General features: G+C 46.6%; 1 protein-coding gene across 2 annotated transcripts in view; it reads right to left on the bottom strand.

Moving 5' to 3' along the window:
- CGNL1 (cingulin like 1) overlaps positions 1-8,159 on the bottom strand; it is a 115,375-nt gene extending 107,216 nt beyond the window's left edge. For both annotated transcript variants that reach the window (XM_032417277.1, XM_032417276.1), the window contains exon 1: positions 8,144-8,159. The gene's annotated coding sequence lies outside the window, so the exon portion shown is untranslated. The remainder of the gene's footprint in view (positions 1-8,143) is intronic.
- Positions 8,160-15,583: the final 7,424 nt, after the last annotated feature.

Genomic DNA, 15,583 nt, shown 5'->3' with positions numbered 1-15,583 from the left:
ATTATTCATCCTTTTTCACCTCTTGACCGTGAAACGATTTCTAAAAAGTTCTCCCACCAATGCAGGGCTAAGAGATGGAAGTCTGCGATTGGGAGGACAAGTAATGGAGCCCAGCACGCAGGTGCAGGGGTGGGGAATGTGTCTGATATTCAACTCAAGTCAAATCCTGGCTCTGGACAGGTTCTTTAACATCTCTGAGTGTTTCCCTCTCTCTAAAGTCAGATTACTGATGATTACTGCATAAGGTAATTGAGAATTTAAATCATAAATTGCAGGCTAAAGGAAATAACAATAGTAAGTGAAAAAAATTTAATATGGTGCTTATGGCCACAAGAAAGCTAACTTCTTGGGGCGCCTGGATGGCTCAATCGGTTAAGCATCTGACTCTTGATTTTAGCTCAGGTCACGATCTCAGGGTTGTGAGATGGAGCCCCATGTTGGGCTCCACACCAAGATTTTCTCTCTCTCCTCTCTCTCCCTCTCCCTCTGCCCCTCCTCCCACTCTCTGTCTAAAAATAAATAAATAAAATAAAGAATTTAAATTAAAAATAAAAAAAAGAAAGCTAACTTTGATCATAAAGTGTTTTTAAATATGAGGCAGAGGCTAAAAACCCCACTGGTTAACCAAACAGCATTAACCACCAACATCCTGAAATAATTAACTAATTAAGAACCCAGACAACAGCTGAGAATCTAAAGTACAGTGCTGTGTCCTTAGTGGAAATTCAGTAAATAAATGCTGTAAGAATAAATGAATGTCTTTATGTTGCCAGGCACACGGAAAAGACCTTACTTAACCAAAGAGATCCATGACATTTGTCCTGTAGTTTCCTATATGGAGCGTAAGCCCCAAACACATAAACACAAGGTTATCTACCACTGCCTTTTTTCTATAAGCCAAAATCTAGCCTCAAAATCCTCCTCAACACCGCACACCCATAGTCACTGACAATCTGTGTAGACATAAAATAAAACCTACTTGCCATTCCTGACACATGATACTTACCTAAAACTATCTCCACTGACTGAAGCCAAGAAATTAACCTCCTAAAACCTAGGGGAGTCTTCTTACATTTCCCGAGAAATTTCTCCAGTCTTGTCACTACTTCGTAGGCAACTCTAAACACTGGGATGCTCCTCAAACTCCGTGCATACCTTATGCTCACATTCATCTTATTGCCATTAAAACATTCTACCAGGCCACCAAGAGGAAGGGAACCCTTATACCCAGCAAGAGAAGCTTCGATCCTCACCCTGTTATTACAACCTCGACTTTCAACATTTTCTTGCTCCAGTAAAAAACATCTCCCTTCAGCTACAAAAACCCTGTTCCTTCTTCAGGCTCAGCACCTGCCTGCTCTGGATTTCAGGACAGTCTGCCTTACGCAGCTCCACACAGGATCTCTGGCAGTGGTTCTTCTATTGATGGGTTTTGTCCCAACAACTGCATTTTAAGTTTTTCAAATGTGGCTGCGCCGTGCCATGGCATGTGCAGGAGGCTTTCTTTGTACCATCTTGTCTGCTCAGAGCCTCGCAGCCCCTAACCTCTCCCTTTTAGAGATGTGTCAATGCTTGATGGGCCAGTGATTTCCCCCAACGTCTCACCTGGCTTGGGGGCAGCGATGGATTCAGGCCCAGACCTTCTGTCCCAAAGACCTGAGCTCTTTCTTGTGCGGGGACCCCGTTTTCCTTTTTCTGCCTCCCACAGCATCTGGTACAATCACACTGGTGTGGTCATCACATGGCTGTGGAAAACGCGCCCCTACGTCCCACTGCCCTGGCATCCAGCAAGCCAGCCTCGGGACTGTCAGGTGTCAGGAGCAGTGTTACTCTCCAAGGAGGCCTTCCTCCCGCACCCAGGACAGTGTCTTGCACATAGCAGGTACCAAATGAATAAATGAATGAACTAATTAATAAAGTATGCACAATGCATGTAGCCTTTTAAAATCTGAACAACTTTCACGCATGCTCCTACCTCCAGCTGTTAAGTATGTCACTGTTGTGTTTTTTTAAAAAGATTTTATTTATTCATTTGAGAGAGAGGGAGAGAGTGCACATGAGCGGGGAGCAGGGGTAGCGGAGGAAGAGGGAGAGGGAGAAGCAGACCCCCTGCAGAGCAGGGAGCCTGACTCCGGGCTCAATCCCAAGACCCTGAGCTCACGATCATGACCCGAGCTGAAGGCAGACGCTTAACCGACCGAGCCACCCAGGTGCTCCTGTGTCACTGTTCTAAACACTAGAACCTGATCATCAGATCATTGTGGCTTTTTTCCCCACCCCAGCAGCCATGTTTATAAGATGTGCATACTTCAAAAGTAGAAAATAGGCCCTGGGTTATCAAGCATCTCCTCGGGGAGGTAGAAGGGACACTGGAATTCCAACAATGCCCGCTGTAACAAGCCTGATTCCCAGAACCTCCTCAAACACGACGTCTGCAAAGTGAATTCCAAAGCTAAACATTCTCCCCTGGGATATGTGTTATGCCTTCTGCAAAGTATCTCTTCCTGGTCACTCAAAGTAAGATTAACCAGGGCAATCTGTCCAACTTTGTCCTCACCAGGGAAAAGATGGCAGGAGTCGGCATCCTGAGCAAACCTCGCCAAATGACTGCAAAACCCAGAGGCACCCAGGAAGGGTCCGTGGCATGCAGCCTCCCCACCTCCCTGCAGCCATCAATTCATAAACCAACCAAGTGCCCTAGATGCACCCCTCAGTTGTTTGCACAGGACCCAGAAAGACAAGGCTATAAATGACAGGCACCTGGATTTGCCCACAGAAGCTTACTGAGTCCCACACTGCTAAAAACAAACAGAAGATAACACTGGGTAGCCACCCAAAAATCTTACAATATAAAATTAAAGTAAACCTAAAGTAGAAACCTAGCAGATTCCCACATGTGTAAATACAGGTTGTCTGTCATTCATTCAGTTATCACCCCCAGCGTCTGATGGCACCACAACTCCGATAAACTCTGGGTGGGTGGCAGGGGAAGGGGGACTATCCCAGGGCCCAAAGTCACGCCCAATATGCTGCATCTTGCTCTCACCGGTTACTTTAGGTAACTGGAGAAGAGAAAGTTCTTTTAGATAATATGAGCATTTCTTAAGTCCTCTCTACCCTTCTCCCTGAAGCACTCCCACCCCACCTCCATCTCCACCTTCTGCTCTTCGCCTTCTGCCCCAGTCTCCCCGGCTGCACAGCTCCACAGGGCTGAGCCCGTTAGCACAAGAGTCTCAAATTATATTTGGAAGTTGCTATGGTCTGAATGTTTGTGTCTCCAACCCCTTTCCAAATTCATGCTGCATTCATAACTGCCAAAGATGCTGGTATTAGGAGGTGGGGCCTCTGGGAGGTGCTTAGGTCATTGAGGGTGGAGCCCTCATAAATGAGATTAGTGTTCTTTTAAGAGAGACCCCAGAGAGTCTCCTAGCCCCTTCCACCTTGTGAGGACACAGCAAGAAGGCACCAGCTATGAACCAGGAAGAGGGCCCTCACCAGAATGCCACATGCTGGCGCCTTGATCTTGGACTTCCAGAACTGTGAGAAATCCCCTTCTGTGGTTTAGAAACAACCCAGTCTCTGGTATTTTGTTAGAGCAGCCCAAAGGGATGGAGACAGAAAGGTACAGGATATAAACAAACGCATATATTCAAATGAAATGTGTGGGGAAGTACCCCTCACAGCTCCTTTCAAAGCAAAGAATCTGTCTCCTCTTGGGTCTCAGGTCCCAAGTGCAGAATCGCCTCCTCTCCAGTCTCGAGGGGGCAGAAGCACCTGGGGCAAAAGTCAGAACTGGGAGCTTCTACCTGCACACCTTCGTAACCCCGGCCTGGCACCATCAACTCCAATGTCTTTGTTTTGTGCAGAAATATGGAAATATCATTACTTTATGCAGATGTCTCATACAGAAGTTTCACAGTTCAGGATGCTCTTCAATAATTAGAAATTGAAGCAGTAACCAGAAACAGAAGGTTCAATTATGTAAATAAACAAAAGTAGTACCTACTTTATCCTTTTGGGGTTTGTCAGTACATTCTTCGGTATTCATAGGAATATGGATATTTTTAAAATTTCACTCTCCTGAAAGCATGCTAAAAGAGCCCATTCAGAGCCACGCTATCTTCATTGTGTTAAAAATAGCTTTTCACAAGCAGTTTGAGATGTTAAAACCTATTCCTAGGGGTCCCTATTTTAGTCTTTCACAAGCTTGTATCAGTACAGATGTCTTTAAAGAAAAAATTCTCAAAGACCCTTGGTGTTAACCTAATGTACAAATATGAAACCATTACAGTTCTTATGATACCATACAACCAAAACAAATCTGCACATTAAACAAAATATGTTTAAGAAGTCAAAACAATTCAGATTCACAACACAAATTTAATACCCAGGACAACGTTCATTTTGCCGAAACTAAATCGCCATCGCCGTACGTCGTGTGAGCAGGACACTGACCCTACGGGGCAGGTCCTCCTGGTTTCACCGTGTACGCGTCACCTTGTGCAATACTCCGTGCCCTTTCTTTATTCAAACAACTGCGAAACCTTCCTCTGTGCTGTCTGACATAAAACTATTGGGTCTTTCCGTGGGGTGACGGCCTCATTTACGTGCCCACCGTATCTCAGTTTCTTTCCAATAGGTCATGATAATTAAAATACAACAATATTGGGCGCCTGGGTGGCTCAGTCGGTTAAGCGACTGCCTTCGGCTCAGGTCATGATCCCAGGGTCCTGGGATCGAGTCCCACATCGGGCTCCCTGCTCTGCGGGGAGCCTGCTTCTCCCTCTCCCACTCCCCCTGCTTGTGTTCCCTCTCTCGCTGTGTCTCTCTCTGTCAAATAAATAAATAAAATATTTAAAATAAAATAAAATACAACAATATTACCCGAAACCCAGCCCTTGCAAACGTAGCCACTGGAACTGAGTGTCGGTGTCCAGGAGTCACCCAGTCACTGAGGAGATGCTGACACTAACCTTCTGTTTAGTCACTCACAGGTTCTCGTGGAGAGCCTCTCTCTGGGCGAGGCCCCTTCCACCGCAGAACTTACGCACTAGTGGTAACTCAAACAGTGAGAAGTGCTCTGAAGACAAGGAAGCAGGGCAAGGAGAGAGCAAGGTGGTGGTAAAGATCCGTCTGCACTACAATGGTCAGGGAAGGCCCCTCTGTGAGGGGAATAGCTGATAGGAAGGCTACGGGGAGATCTTTGCAAGCCATGCAAGCACCAGGTAGACAGAACAGCAAGTTTAGAGTTCCCAAGAAATGGAGGTACTATTCGAGTTGGAGAATCAGCGAGAAAGCCAACTTGGCCGGAAGAAATTGAGAGATGAGCAGGAGAGGTACCAGGGAGGGCAGAGCAGTGGGCAGGAGCCAAATTATGGGGGTGTGCGGGAATCCAAAAGGGCTCTGGGTCTCATCCCAAGTCAGGTGGTTAGTCACGGATAGGAGTCAAATGTTCTTGAAAGCCAGGGGCCGGATGAGCTCCCCTAGGAAGTAAGGCAGATGGAGAGGCTGAGGACAGAGCCCCGGAGGCCTGGCTGCATAGTGGGCTCCTGGACCAGAGTCACAGCATCACCGGGGAGCCCCACCCCCCAGTGAATCATTATCTGTATTTAAGGAGATCCAAGGAGGGCCGCAACACTGAGGAATGGGAAGAGAAGGAACAAAGATACCAGAGCAGGGACAGCCAGGGGGTGGGAGAAAACCAGGGAGTGTGGTGGCCTACAAGCCCACAAGCTGGTGTTTCAAAAAGGAAGGAGGGTCCAATGAGCCAAATGCTGCTACTAAGCCGAGGAAGACTAGGGAGCAATGCTAGTATTAAGCATCATGGAGTCGAGAACTCTGTCCCTGACTCGGAAGGCAGGGAAACCTGACCAGAGCGGGCTAGCAAAAGAACGGAGTAAAGACAACTCTTTCAAGGAATGTCAATTTTCATAGAAACGAAAGCACAAAAACACAAGCAGTCGGGGAAAACTTAGATGTCTCCCTTGCCCAGCCTACTCCCTTTCCAACCCAGGAGATCTCTGGCAGATTTATTCTCAATCCCCAGGGATGCGTCTGCAGCCCGGGGGGCGCCAATGAAACGAAAAACCTGGTATTCACGCTCAAAATATTCTGAGCCAGACCTTCCCTAATATTTAGGAATATAACTTCTCTCCCTCCCTCTGGCAGTTGCCTATTGTCCTGGTTGCAGCTGAAGCTCCAAGGCTGCGCCAAGAGCAGCTAAAGAGGTATGGTCTGCATTTAATTTAGACCAACAGCAGAAGCACATGGAAATACCTTTTCACCCTGGAAATGCCAGAAAAGACAGAAACAAATCCAACTTAACAGAATCCAAATGGGAAGAAGTCACTCCTTTTCCCTCTCTTCTACAAAACCCCCTGACCTATCCACGCCCATGCCCGCCCAGCCCTAGCCCAAGTAGAGGAGAACCTACTAGAATCACGTTCTAAAAGTAAAAAGGCTTTCAGAGGCCACGTAACATACCCCTGACATCCGTTAGACAAAGCACTTTCAAGCTCCTTCGTTCCCAGTTTTTAGACCCAAACCACTGCTCTGGGATCCATTCCCACCCCCATTATCACTTCTCCCATGCCAGTAACACAAGAGCAGCAATTCCAGTTTATTTTCCTCTGCCTACACCCAGTACTGACGTTAGTCCCTCATGTCTGTCTCACGGTCCCACAACACACTGCACGGGGGCCCTTCTTTCGTTCACGATAATGACAATAATGTAGTTAACTCTTAAACACTCCACACTATGCACCAAGTACTCTTCTAAATGCTTGTATACTAAACATTAACCTACTCTGAACTCTAATGTCCAAAACTAACCTCTGGACATTAGCCTAATGTTGAACATTAACACACATGCTTTAATTTGGGTGGGTAAGTGATGACCGTATAGAAAAATACGGCAAAAAGGGAATATACTTAAAGGTCTCATTTTTCTCCTAGGGGCTCAAAAGGTTTTGTATTAAAACCCAAAGTGTAATTTGTTTTCCTGGCTAGCTCTCCCCAGTTGGAGCCTCCTCTGAGTCATAGCAGTAGAAATCAGGGTGTGAAGCCCTGGCAAATTCACCCTGTACGCTTTGACTGTCCTGAGGGTGGCAGGAAGCAGACATTCCTATCCACACAGGTGCCAAGGTTGTGAAATGAAACAGGCAATAAAAGTAAATAACTTTTTTTGAATCCTAGACATGAAAAAGATCACTACAAAGGAAAGAGAAAAAAAGAAGAGGAAAAAGGAAGAAACACAAAAGGAAAACAATGAAAGGAAGTCCCTCCCTGGCAGTTAAGAGTTTTTGGTTTGTTTTGTTTTTTTTAATCGCCCATCTATAAGAATTGAGGGTCATACATTTCTCTGGAGCTTCAAGCCTCTTTTTGTTTCCGTGACAGCTCCTATGATTTCTCTACAGAGAGCTGTAAGGCAAAGACAGGATGACCTGTCTAAAGAAGCTAAAAACACTTAACAATAAAAGTAGAAACATGGAGAACTCACAGCAGCATCCCAGAGAAAAATCTGCCTCAAGGAAGCCTCGGCCTTTAACATGGAACTTTTACCAGTCACTCACATCCACGTTGCAATGTTCACCAAGCACTTCCAAGCTCATGATCTCAGGCAGGACAGGAGCACGTGATACTGTCTGGCTGGCCACAGTGAAGAGCTAGAACTCGAGTCCAGCTCAGAGCCACCAGAGAGCGTGCCCTCCGAAGCTTCTCGGTGTGCTTCCTGCTTCTACAACCAGGCCCTCCTGCTCTCTCGTAGGCTCAGTATGTTTGGGGAATGGAGTTATGTTTTTCTCCAACTAAGTGATTATAATCTTTCCACTGAGCAGCATTCCCTTGATCCTGACGCTTATTTTTGCTTAAAGTGTCCCATCATAGCATCAGACAATTCCAATAGAGGCTTTACCCTGGAGCTTTCATAGGTAAATGTACCTAGACCCATCTCCTACCCCAGATCACTGGAGGAAAGGGAGATCCTTTGTGGTTTAGAGGTAGGAAGGGAATCGGTGATTTAAGAAAGGGACCCCTCAACAGTGCAGGGGTGCCTATCCTTCTTCTATAGAGAGGGGTGCATTAGCCTGCTCACCACAAAACACCACAGGCTGAGTGGATGAAACAACAGAAATGGATTTCTCACAGTTCTGAAGGCTGGGAAGTCCAAGATCAAGGTGCTGACCGATTCAGTTCCTGATGAGAGCTCTCTTCCTGGCTTGCAGATGGCAGACTTCTCACTGGGTCAGCACATGGCCCCTCCTCAGTGCCTGTGTGGGGAGAGAGATCTCTCTCCTCTTCTTCCAAAACCACCAATCCCATCAAGAGGGCCCCACCCTTAGACCTAACCTAATCTAATCCTAATTACTTCCCAAAGGCACCATCTCCAAATAACATCACATGAAGGGTAAGGGCTTAGATCTGGCTTAGATATCTGCATTTGAAGGGAACACAAACATTTAGTGGCAAATGGGTAGGACAAAAAGGAAGCAGAAGGAGAAAAGATTATGAGAATCCTGTCACCCAGTGGCAAAGAACCACCACACATTGGTAGATATAATTAAATATCCCCAAGTTTTTTCTAACTCTGCCCTGACAGCTGAGTCTTCATCCCCCCATTTCTCTCTCCTAAAGAGCCATCAGACTGAAATAAATCTATCTGTATTACAAATGTATGAAACAGGTGCCTGGGTGGCTCAGATGGTTAAGTGTCTGCCTTCGGCTCAGGTCATGATCCCAGGGTCCTGGGATTGAGTCCTGCATGGGGCTCCCTGCTCCTTGGGAGCCTGCTTCTCCCTCTGCCTCTCTCTCTCTGTCTCTCATGAATAAATAAATAAAACCTTAAAAAAAAAATGTATGAAACAACTTCACAGAAGGAGGTGAGAAAAAGAAATTATCTAAGTAACTCTAGAGATGAGTGGAGACCAAAAGCAAAAGGAACTATACACAGGTATTTTAGGGTAGTTGATTAAGTTGTTTCCCAAGAGGGATGGGTTAATAATGCTGAAACCACTATACCTGTATCCTGGTACTAGACAAACAGTTAAGTCAATGGATGGCAGATGGTGGGGGCCTTGTTTCTCACTATTGGAGTGGGAGGCTATAGATCTGCAAGGGGAGAAGGCTAGAATGATCTTGTGATAGTGGATTCCACTTGGAAACATCAGTGCGAGCTCGTGTTTAGCTCACCATCGATACAGACAGTTACATATTTATAAATACAGTATATACATGTTTTTCCTTGCTCTGTCAGCCAAGAGGGCTTAGGAGCAACAATATTGCAGTAGCAATGAACACTCCTAGCACCCAGATCTTGGTTTATAATACCAATAAATTCTCTCATAAAAGGAACCAGAGCTCCTTGAAGAAATGGCCACTTCCAGGACTGGGGCAGGAAACATACAAGAGGGCCTGAAGCATCTTGTAGTGCCAGAAAGTAAGGAAGGGCTTTAAAAAATAAAAAATAATAAAAAATAATTTTTAAAAAACGCACAATGCCTATAATAACAGAGATATATATAAGAGATATGGAGTTTCCAATGGCTAAAGCTGGAACACTTTGAGCAACAGATAAAGAAGTATCAAAACCCAAAATATAAAAATAAGTATCTATGAGTACATGCTGATATAAGCAAATGATTAAATAAATGCATAAATGAAGGAAGAGGGACAAATCTCCCATGCAGAAGAATTCTAAATAACTGATTGAGATAATCTGCCTTAAAGGAAGGAGAACACAACTCCTCACTCCCTGAGTGTAGGCTGCACACAGTGACTTCCTTCCAGAGAGGACAGGATGGAAAGAAGAAAAAAAGAACTTTGCAGTACAGAAACCCCGACAACACGACCTCAGCCAGGTCCCTACTTCATCAAGGTCATCATCAGTCGTGGCAAGTCATATTGATAGTATGTACTGGAAAGAAAATGGCAGTTTACCTCCCCAAACCCCCACCCCCAGGGTAATAATGAGAAAAGCATAAGACAAGTGGCAATATAGAGGGGCATCCTATGAAATACCTGACTAGTCCTCCTCAAAACTGTCAGCACCATCAGAAACAAAAGTTGTCCCAGGAGCTATCTCAGCCCCGAGGAGCCTACCATTACAATTACATGTAATGTGGTACCCTAGATGGGATCCTGGAACAGAAAAAGGACATTAGATAAAGACTAAGCAAATCTAAAGAAAGTATGGACTAATAATAATTTATCAATATTTGTTTCTTAATTGCGACAAACCAAATGTATGATGTCAACAGAGGAAAGTGGGTGGATAGTCTATGGAAACTCTATACTATCATCATGATTTTGTTATAAATCTAAAACCATTCTAAAATAGAAAGTTGTTGGGTTTTTTTGTTCTGTTTTGTTTTTTTCAAGTAACATTAAAAAAGAAACCACCAGGCAGTCAATCCCAGTTCTGTGGTCCTTGTGGTCACTTCAGAGCCAACACTTGTAATTCCTGACTCATCTTCCACCTCTGGCCTGTAGGTGGTCAGAACACAGATACTCATGTCCTTCAACAGGTCACCAGGCATACCACCCTGGTGAGGTCTCAAAGCTCTACTCCTGGATGGTACCTCTGCCAGAAAAAAACAGGGTAAATAATCTTCCAGGACCCTGTGAACACAGAGCATCCCATCACAGGGAGGTGGAAAGAAACCCAGCGAGTTCCCGAGCTGATAGGCTACACAAGGTGGGGTGTGAATATGCTCTCTGAGCTGGGGACAGTTTCCCACAAGACACAGAGGAGAGCTAAATGACTGAAAAACTTGCAAACTGCATTGTGGAAAGGAGAACGAGCACATGGGGGAGAGCTGGGCAAACACAGAAGCTATGCCTTCCCCAGAGAACGCGGCATGGGGGCAGAGTTTAAATGGGGCATCAAACAAAACCTATTCACCAGTGTTGCTTATGGACGACAGAACTCAACCTCCTTCCTCCTCCATCTCAGAGCCAAAGAGCACGCTTTTCCTAGAGAGAAACGTTAATCGGATGAAACACAGAAGAGCTGAGTTAGTCACAGAACAGGACAAACCAAACAGGAGAAAACAGAGAAACAGGGATTGAGAGCAAGAAAGGAGTAGTGAAAAATGAGAGATAAGAGGGAAGCAATTATATGGAATAGGATATTAATTAAACTTGCTCAGCCACAGGGAGCCGCAGTGACAGGAAATGCGGACCAGGGTTATCATCTGGGCTGAACAGGAGTGGCCAAGTTAAAGCCCCATTTCAAACATTCCTTACTAAGCACCACCTGAGGGCTCAGCTGCCCCGAGTCTCCTTGCCTCCCCAGCCGTGCTCTTCAGAGCTGCCCTCTCCTATAAACACGCGTGCCTCTGACGGCGTCCCTGAGGTCTCAGACACCTTGGACCGTCACCGGCTGGGGCCCAGGCTATCACCACCCTGCTTTGATCTGGACCCAGTGCTGCCAAAGCCCTAAGCCTCCCAGTCGAAGACTGTGTCTGCCCCGCAGAGACACAGATCCAACCCCAAGGCCCACCAGACACCGGGCAACGTCTCCGTCGACCCTCTCCCAGCTTCCTCCACAGCAGCTGTATTTTTTTTTATTTTAAATTAATGTCTGTCTTCTCTATCGGACTGCAAGATCCATGGGAAGAGGGGCTATATTGGGTTTTGCTCACCATTTTACCCCCAGTTCCCTACAGCATGCCTGACAGTGCGTTTGTGAATTGACTGATTGACTGAATGAATGACTGAAGGAACGGAGACTCCTTCCCCCACAGCAATCCGAGACCTCCAGAAGGAAAAAAGTACATTCCCATTCTGAGTGCCTGGTACAGAGTCTGACTTTGGAATCAGTTTACCCATAGAAATGACAGTATAAATAGCGATTAGGTGTCTGGTGCTTTTAAACAAACCGGATATATGATTAATAGTACAGTAATAAACAATACCGATCCCTCACCGAACATTTACCAAGTACTACGCTAAGCACTTCCAATACATTGTTCAGCAACCCTGCCAGGTAGCTTATTACTTATCATCATTTGCAGGTGAGGCAACTGAGGCTCACAGGGGTTGAATCACTGGCCCAAGGTCCCCCAGATAGCTGTGGCAGAGCCCGAAGTCACCGAGGCCAGTCTGACTCCAAAGCCCTCTCTCTTCGTGACTCCAGATTTTGACCATAGAACAGGTGCAATAGATGCTGGTTGGGGGCCTGGAACCCAAGCACCATTTGGGACACTGAGTCCCCAGGACAATGCATTCTAGCTCCAAACAATCAATGAATTGCAAAATAAACTTTCAGAACGCATCTGGTTTGTGGGTTAGGGGCCATCTGCAGAAGGCCAAGGATGTGGCTGCCAGGACCACACCCGGGGGGCAGCAGTTGAGCATCTCTGTGTGCCCCGGCAGTAGACATGAGACAAGGTTCCAGAACACACGGACAGCAGGCACCTCTGAGAGCAAGCATGGTTCGGGAAGGCCTTCCCAAAATACCTCCAATTCCAACCAGAGGGAAGATGGCGTCTGATGGCAAAGAGGCCATGTTAAGAGCAGGGAAGGGAGGGCTAGGGTACAAGAGGATGCTGACTTAGGGAAAAGGGAAAGCAGAATGCAAAGGGCTGTCTGGAATTCTAGGGGAAAATGAGAAAATTCTTGACAACTTTAAAGAGGTGGTGAGCCATGGTTCCAGCAGCCCTGGGAATAGAAATGTCTCCCGCCCCTATGAGAGAGATTGGGTGGGTCGCTACCATGGAAAGGGGTGATGGGTTTCCACCCCAACACGTAGAGTTTGGATGCTGTCACTTCCATACTTAAACTGGAAAAGGGTTGGGGATTAAATGAGATCCTCAGTGTGGAAGCACTTTTTCAACTATAGTACATTAAAGAAAAAGAAGGCATCAAAACCATATTTCTGTGGGTTGTTTTTTTAACAAACCTCTGCTATTTGGAGACTATGAAAACGTGGCAATCATTCAGTCTCACAAAGCAGGTGAATTCACACAGAGAGGCTCTCGAGCAGATTCCAAGTTTGTGAAAGAACACGTAGGGAAGAAGTGGCCATCTCGGGGCCCACACAGGGCTCACTGGGAGAAAATCATGAGGGACTGGCCTTACTCCTTTTCTGGCAGGGCAACCTGGGAGGCCGAGAACTATGATTGAGCAGCTGGATTTATATGAAAGACCCCTCCAGGTTTCTCTTGGGGTCTTTGGTTCCACAGACATCTACCAGGAACCCACCCGACGGAGGGTGCATGCCGGGCCCTGAGGCAGACAACAATGATGATGGAAGTGGGAAGGCAGGAACAACCCAAACTGCCTCCAACGTGGGCACAAGGGGCAGGTGGGGAGCTCATTACTGCAAGAGGGTGGGTGGCATGACTTTAAGGCAAGGCACTTGCAACTGAGTGGCTTAGAACAACATTTATTTTTACCGTAAATGGAAGTCAGATGTCTCATTCAGCTAACATCCAGGTGTCCTCAGTGCCGCATTCTTTCTGGAGGCTTTAGGGGAAAATCCATTCCCCAGCCTTTCCCAGCTTCTCGAAGCTGGCTGCACTGCTTAGCTCTTTGGCCCCTTCCTCCATCTTCAAAGCCAGCAGGGTAGCCTCTTCTGACTTTGCTCCCTTCATCACGCCCCTCCTCTCCTGCCTCCCTCATGAGAACTTGCGGTGACACTGAGCCCACCGGGATAATCCAAGAGAATCTCCCCATCTCAAGGTCCTTATTTTAATCACAGTCCTTTTGCCATGTGAGGTGACATATTCACAGGTTCCAGAATTAAAATGTGGGTATCTTGGGAGGGGGGCATTATTCTGCCTGCCATGTAAGTGGACAGGGAAAATCAGCCTCCAGAAAAGAAGAAAAAAAAAATTAAACGTTCAGAAAACAGCAAGAATGAGATGAGCTTTTTTCAGCTTCCCCAGTTCTGATTTCCTGAGGATGCTCCCTCTTGCCCTTGGGTTCTTAAAACACCACCCCTCTGTTCTGCGAGTTGCCCCAGAAGATTCTTCACTATGCCTTTGCCCCAAACCATACACCCAGTAGGTGGTAGACATGGGATTTACACCCTAAAGCCCGCGCCCTGAACCACTAGAACCACAGAAACCCAGGAGACACAGGCGCTGTGTTGAGAGTTACGGGGCCAAACAGCCCAGCAGATTGGACGATGGGTCAGGCCTAGCAAAATGAAGTTTAACAGGGAGCATCAAAGGCCCCCAAAAAAACAACTGTTTGACTCCAGAATGGGTAAGGCACAGAAGCAAATCTTGTTTTTTAAGAAAAAAGGAGTTGGGGGATCAGAGCTGACAAGTTCACTGTGAGATAGATGGTTGTCAATGAACACAATGAGCTCTGGAATTATACATACAGATTCGGCAGGGCAGGGCAGGGCAAGGCAGTTAGCCAGACTGCAGACTCCCTTGCAATCAAGAACAACTAGCCCCAACTATCTCAGAAGTGTGTCTTCACACCCAAGCACACAGCCTCAGGGGAACATTCAGGGAGTCCCAAGGACAAAAGAGCTGAGCAATCACATTAGCCAAATGAACCCTGCTGATCGGTGCTAACTCCCTGGTGAGTTAGGGAGCCCCCTCTGCTTGGGGCTGATCAGGGATAGTCTGGTTTGCATGGCCAGGATAATGTCAGGACTGAGAAACTAAGAGCAGGCACTGGGTACAGAGGAGGAGAACAGGGCTGAGAACAGGAAAAACTGTCATCCAGTATAAATACCAGAAGGGCTGCCATGTGAAAAGAGATTAAACTTGCTCTGCATGGCTCCAAAGGTTACAACAAGGAATAATGACTAAATGTGCCAGGGACACAAATTCCAATTCAATCTGAGCCGGGGAAAGTTTTCTAACAGTTAGAGACGCCTAAAGATAAAATGGGCTGTTCTAAAGATAAAATGGGCTGTTCTGGGAGACAGTGAGTTCCCCATCGGTGGAGGAAAGCAAACAGCGTGGGGCTGCCTGGAATCCCTGAACAGGCTCACAGGCAGGTTTGAGAAGGAACTCCAGTGTCAGCCCCTCGGAAGGGGAAGGTTCTTCCAAATCTGAGAGTCAATGATCTCATCTCATACGTACTCAGTAACAACTGTCCACTTGCACATGCAGAGAAAACATCAGGATGATCACACCAAAGATAAGAAGCACGAAGGTTAAGTACAGCCGGAGACAGAACAGTCTTTAGGATGGGAGAGGGTAACCGAACAACCAAAGAGCAAAGTATTCTCCAGATCTTATCCTGCACTTTTATCTGTGCCAACACTGACTTGAAAATAAAAGTCCCTTGAGTGGAGGGAAGCTGCTCCTGCCTGCAGCTGGGGTGTGGGTGTTCTGGCCCACCCAACACATCCACCGCCAAGGGACTCCAGCCTGGACAGGAAGTGAAGGACAATTACTTCAGGCACATCCTTGACATCAGGCTTATCCCCAAACCCTCATCGTCAGCTGGCTGCCCTCCTTGGTGGAGGAAGGAAGTCGAAGGAAACCTGGGCACATCACATTACAAGGCTGTGAACACACAAAAACTAGGAGCCTCGATGGACTTTTCCAAGAAGCACTGGGCACTCATTGAGGACAGCATCTGTCCTTGCAGTACTAGGGAAGAGCTGGGGCAGCAG

This window comes from Phoca vitulina, unplaced genomic scaffold (genome assembly GCF_004348235.1).
Source record: "Phoca vitulina isolate PV1807 unplaced genomic scaffold, GSC_HSeal_1.0 scaffold20, whole genome shotgun sequence".
Lineage (NCBI taxonomy): Eukaryota > Metazoa > Chordata > Mammalia > Carnivora > Phocidae > Phoca > Phoca vitulina.
Note: the sequence above shows the minus strand (reverse complement) of the source record. Positions and strands in the feature narration are given on the sequence as shown.